The 5,000-nt window shown below is 57.6% G+C and overlaps 2 non-coding genes across 2 annotated transcripts; both read left to right on the top strand.

Moving 5' to 3' along the window:
- Nucleotides 1-1,078: 1,078 nt before the first annotated feature.
- LOC142565145 (small subunit ribosomal RNA) lies at nucleotides 1,079-2,893 on the top strand. The gene has a single exon (XR_012824828.1). It is a non-coding gene; the product is annotated as a small subunit ribosomal RNA (ribosomal RNA).
- Nucleotides 2,894-4,029: 1,136 nt separating this feature from the next.
- On the top strand, nucleotides 4,030-4,182 carry LOC142565197 (5.8S ribosomal RNA). The gene has a single exon (XR_012824863.1). It is a non-coding gene; the product is annotated as a 5.8S ribosomal RNA (ribosomal RNA).
- Nucleotides 4,183-5,000: the final 818 nt, after the last annotated feature.

Here is a 5,000-nt window from a genome sequence, read left to right on the forward strand (position 1 = left end):
TCGACGCTTTCACGCAACTTTGGCGTACAAGCCGCTGCACGGCCACTACTCAGTCGGCGCCGCCGTGCAGAGGGCTGCACTATAACACACCGGGAACCGGGAGAGAACCGGCCGGGCGTCGTCGTCGGCCCCGCGACGTTGGCGCGAGCGCTCGAAGAGACACAGTCCCAAACGATGTCAGCCGGGGCGTCGAGCACGCCGCCCGCGCTGGTCGCACTCGTGCTCGGAAATGGCGAAGGGGCCGGGCTAGCTTTCCTCGAATCGATCGGCCGGGGGCCGCCCCGTAGGGGGACCGAAAGGCGATCGTTCAGGAAACGGCACTGGCCATTCGCGAGAAATTGCCGTTCGCGCATTCGATGGACGCGCTGCAGTTTCACGACTTCGGCATGGTGCCGCCGACGTAAGCTTTCAATCTTGCTCGCGGCGTTACGAGGCGGTACGATTTCCGCCAAACGCTCGTCGAAAGCGCCACGAGTACGGCCCCATGGAGGTTTGGGTACTTATCGCTGCTATTATATGGGGGTCCCAGAGAGCAGTCGCCCCCAAAGCGACCTGGGTGTTTGATGTGCGGCGGGCTTCGTGCCCGTCAAGCGTGTCCCCGGTATCGCTCCCGTGGATCCCACAGCTGACGTCTGCAGCCTCATCCGCTTGATGCGTTAGGGGCTGGTTGTCGGACGACGCTTTTTCCACGATATCGAGGTGTGTTCCCCATCGTCCTCGGACGAGTCAAATACGAAAGCGCCGAAGGCGCGGGCGTGACCCGTCGCCTGGCGGCTTTGCCGTCTCGGCTACGTTGCAAGTGTCGGTCGGTCCACCAGTGCTGCGGGCTCGAGAGAAACCGCAAGCCGCGATCGAGTTGACACAACCAGTCTATCGAGAATGTTGCGTGCTTCTTGCCGCGTGGCGATACCCGGCCCTGCGGGGAGGGCGCCGTAGCGAGCTCGAACGCCGTCGTCTCGGACTGTGCAAAGTGCTACACTTTGCGAGAACGAAGCGTGTTGGGGCGCCTGAAGGTGGCCTCGGCATCGCAAAAACGGCGTCCGGCCTGCTTGAAAGGCTGGACGCGCAGTTGAACGATTACCTGGTTGATCCTGCCAGTAATCATATGCTTGTCTCAAAGATTAAGCCATGCATGTCTAAGTACATGCCGAAATAAGGCGAAACCGCGAAGGGCTCATTAAATCAGTTATGGTTCCTTAGATCGTTTCTTCCTACTTGGATAACTGTGGCAATTCTAGAGCTAATACATGCAGTGAGCCTGAAGCCCTTTGGGCGACGGGTGCTTTTATTAGACCAAGATCGATCGGGTTTCGGCCCGTATTGTGTGGTGACTCTGGATAACTTTGTGCTGATCGCATGGCCACGAGCCGGCGACGTTTCTTTCAAGTGTCTGCCTTATCAACTTTCGATGGTAGGTTACTTGCTTACCATGGTTGTTACGGGTAACGGAGAATCAGGGTTCGATTCCGGAGAGGGAGCCTGAGAAACGGCTACCACATCCAAGGAAGGCAGCAGGCGCGCAAATTACCCACTCCCGGCACGGGGAGGTAGTGACGAAAAATAACAATACGGGACTCTTTTGAGGCCCCGTAATTGAAATGAGTACACTCTAAATCCTTTAACGAGGATCAATTGGAGGGCAAGTCTGGTGCCAGCAGCCGCGGTAATTCCAGCTCCAATAGCGTATACTAAAGCTGCTGCGGTTAAAAAGCTCGTAGTTGGATCTCAGTTCCAGACGAGTAGTGCATCTACCCGATGCGACGGCTCGGACTGAACATCATGCCGGTCCTTTCTTGGTGCACTTCATTGTGTGCCTCGAGAAGGCCGGTGCTTTTACTTTGAAAAAATTAGAGTGCTCAACGCAGGCGAGTCGCCTGAATAAACTTGCATGGAATAATAGAACAAGACCTCGTTTCTGTTCTGTTGGTTTTTGGAATACGAGGTAATGATTAAGAGGGACAGACGGGGGCATTCGTATTGCGGCGCTAGAGGTGAAATTCTTGGACCGTCGCAAGACGAACTACTGCGAAAGCATTTGCCAAGAATGTTTTCTTTGATCAAGAACGAAAGTCAGAGGTTCGAAGGCGATCAGATACCGCCCTAGTTCTGACCATAAACGATGCCAACCAGCGATCCGCCTGAGTTACTCAAATGACTCGGTGGGCAGCTTCCGGGAAACCAAAGTGTTTGGGTTCCGGGGGAAGTATGGTTGCAAAGCTGAAACTTAAAGGAATTGACGGAAGGGCACCACCAGGAGTGGAGCCTGCGGCTTAATTTGACTCAACACGGGAAAACTTACCCGGCCCGGACACTGGGAGGATTGACAGATTGAGAGCTCTTTCTTGATTCGGTGGATGGTGGTGCATGGCCGTTCTTAGTTGGTGGAGCGATTTGTCTGGTTAATTCCGATAACGAACGAGACTCTAGCCTATTAAATAGGTGCGGGGTTCCCAGCACCTTACAACCTTCTTAGAGGGACAAGCGGCTCCTAGCCGCACGAAACAGAGCAATAACAGGTCTGTGATGCCCTTAGATGTCCGGGGCCGCACGCGCGCTACACTGAAGGAAGCAGCGTGTCTTTATCCCTGTCTGAAAAGACTGGGTAACCCGTGGAACTTCTTTCGTGATTGGGATAGGGGCTTGCAATTGTTCCCCTTGAACGAGGAATTCCCAGTAAGCGCGAGTCATAAGCTCGCGTTGATTACGTCCCTGCCCTTTGTACACACCGCCCGTCGCTACTACCGATTGAATGATTTAGTGAGGTCTTCGGACCGATGTCCGGCGCGGCCTTTCGGTTGCGCCGGTCTGTTGGAAAGATGACCAAACTTGATCATTTAGAGGAAGTAAAAGTCGTAACAAGGTTTCCGTAGGTGAACCTGCGGAAGGATCATTACCGGATTGTGAAGGGTGACGAGCGCCATTGTTTCAACCCCGTGTGGGTGAAGCAGCTCGCTGCGCCCGACGCTTTCCGCCGCTGGCCCCGCTTGGACGCGGGGACGGCTATACCCGAACATGCCGGGGACTGCCTGAATTTTGAGGGGCGCCCCGTGCGAAATTTGTTGCGCCCAGTGGACGCAGGCTGCAACCTTGGACGGTTGGCTTGGCCGCGCCCGCGGGTAGAAACGGCGTAACGCACAATGGGTGGGCTTTCTGTCCGCCTCGGCGCTCTTGCGCGGAAGGGGAGTAAGACGACCCGACCTGCTGCTTTGCCCAGTACGAGGGGAACGGCGAAGCGTGCGGTCGGTCAAGGAACTGACGGTCGAGAGCTGCTGCCGCTTAGTACACACGGAACCGTGGTGCGAGCGCTCTCCCGTCCTCCGCGGCAAACGCTGCCGAGTCTGAAAAGGCTGGCGGCTGCCGGTCGCTTCCTGCGGCGAGTATGGAGTAACGACCAGACTTTGTTGCTGCCCAAGTACTAAAGGAACGGTGTGGCGCTCGGTCGGTCATGGAAGTGGCGGTATGAGGGTGCGGCTGCCAAGTACGGAAGGAACCGTGGCCTAAAGCGCTCTCCCGTCCTCCGCGGCAAATGCTGCCGAGCCCGACAGGGCCGGCGGCTGCCGGTCGGCTCCTGCTCGTGACGCGCGAGGTGTCCGAGATCGCGGTTCAATGCGACGACGTCTGCAGGCTATTTGCCCGCCGCCGAGGGAAAGGCGGCGTTGCTGCGAAGTACCGAAGGAAACGCGGCTTTGCTACGTCGGAAGCGTTCTGCGGTTAGCGGACTTGTGCGCTTTGGGAAGGCGCCGCACGTCGAAAGAGGAAATGTACGGACAGACGAGGGACCGTAGTCCCGGATTCGAACGCACTTGCGGCCAAGCACCTTGCTGGCTTCGTCTTCCGCCTCAAGTAGACTTGTGGCTCCGGCGCAGAAAGCCCCTCCCTGGCACTGGCCGAGTGGTTTTGGAGAGCTGCGCGAGTACGCACGCCGAAAGAGCACACGCCGAAAGGCGCTCTTCGAAACCACACAGAGGGAGACGCCACGTGCCTGAAACCCTGGTTGTACTGTACTGAATTGAACAAACTATTTTTCACGACTCTAAGCGGTGGATCACTCGGTTCTCGGGTCGATGAAGAACGCAGCCAGCTGCGAGACTTGGTGTGAATTGCAGGACACACTGAGCACTGATTCTTTGAACGCACATTGCGGCCTTGGGTCTTCCCTTGGCTTCGTCTGTCTGAGGGTCGGATCACATATCAAGAGAGCCTTCGGCGCACAGGGAAGGTGCGTCCGTCGACTCGTTTTGACCGCGTCGGCATCATGGACAGTACGTTGAGCGCTAATGCCACGCGCCAGCGACCTCACAAAGAAGGAGACGGTGGCGAGCCGTTGTGCCAAATCTTCGAAGAGACGGAAACGAGGCATTATATTCTACTGCAGCGCGACGTGTGCGCGCCTCTAGCAAGACCGCCGCAGGATGGTGTCGGATACCTGCAGGGAAAGAGCGGTCCAAGCGCGAGGTGCCAACGTCCGTTGCCATGTAGCGCGCACGTTTGCGAGAGAGTCGGAAGCGATCGCAATCTGCGTTGTTTGCCTTCGGAGTACGTCGAGCTCCAGAGCTGGTCGCTCGTTCGTGTCACCGCAGCTGTGTGGGCACCCCTTCCGGGCTTCGTCGCAGGAATCTGAAGATTCTTTGCGAGGAGCGGGGAGGAGAAGGGCGTGCCCCCGAAAGCGGTTCGACGCGATAGCGCCGTCTGCGAGCGAGAAGAGCACGGCACGGCGCAGAAATTGCCGCGAAACGGAAAATGTCTCCTTCGAGAGCGTTGGCCGAGCTGACGCGTTCCGTCGTAGTCCGCCGTCGGTCCAAGTGCTTCGCAGTCTCTGTCCCCTAAAGACTGGGCCACTCCAGTTGGGGCAGGGGCGACGCTACACGAGACGATGCCCCCCGCCAGGTTTTAGTCGTCCCTGCGGCGCCTGCTGAAGCGGCGCGCTGCTAAGGCGATCTTTGCCTGGGTGGTGTTTGGGCTTCAGACACGGTCGCTTACCATGCAACTGCTCGTGCGCC

This window comes from Dermacentor variabilis, chromosome 11 (genome assembly GCF_050947875.1).
Source record: "Dermacentor variabilis isolate Ectoservices chromosome 11, ASM5094787v1, whole genome shotgun sequence".
Lineage (NCBI taxonomy): Eukaryota > Metazoa > Arthropoda > Arachnida > Ixodida > Ixodidae > Dermacentor > Dermacentor variabilis.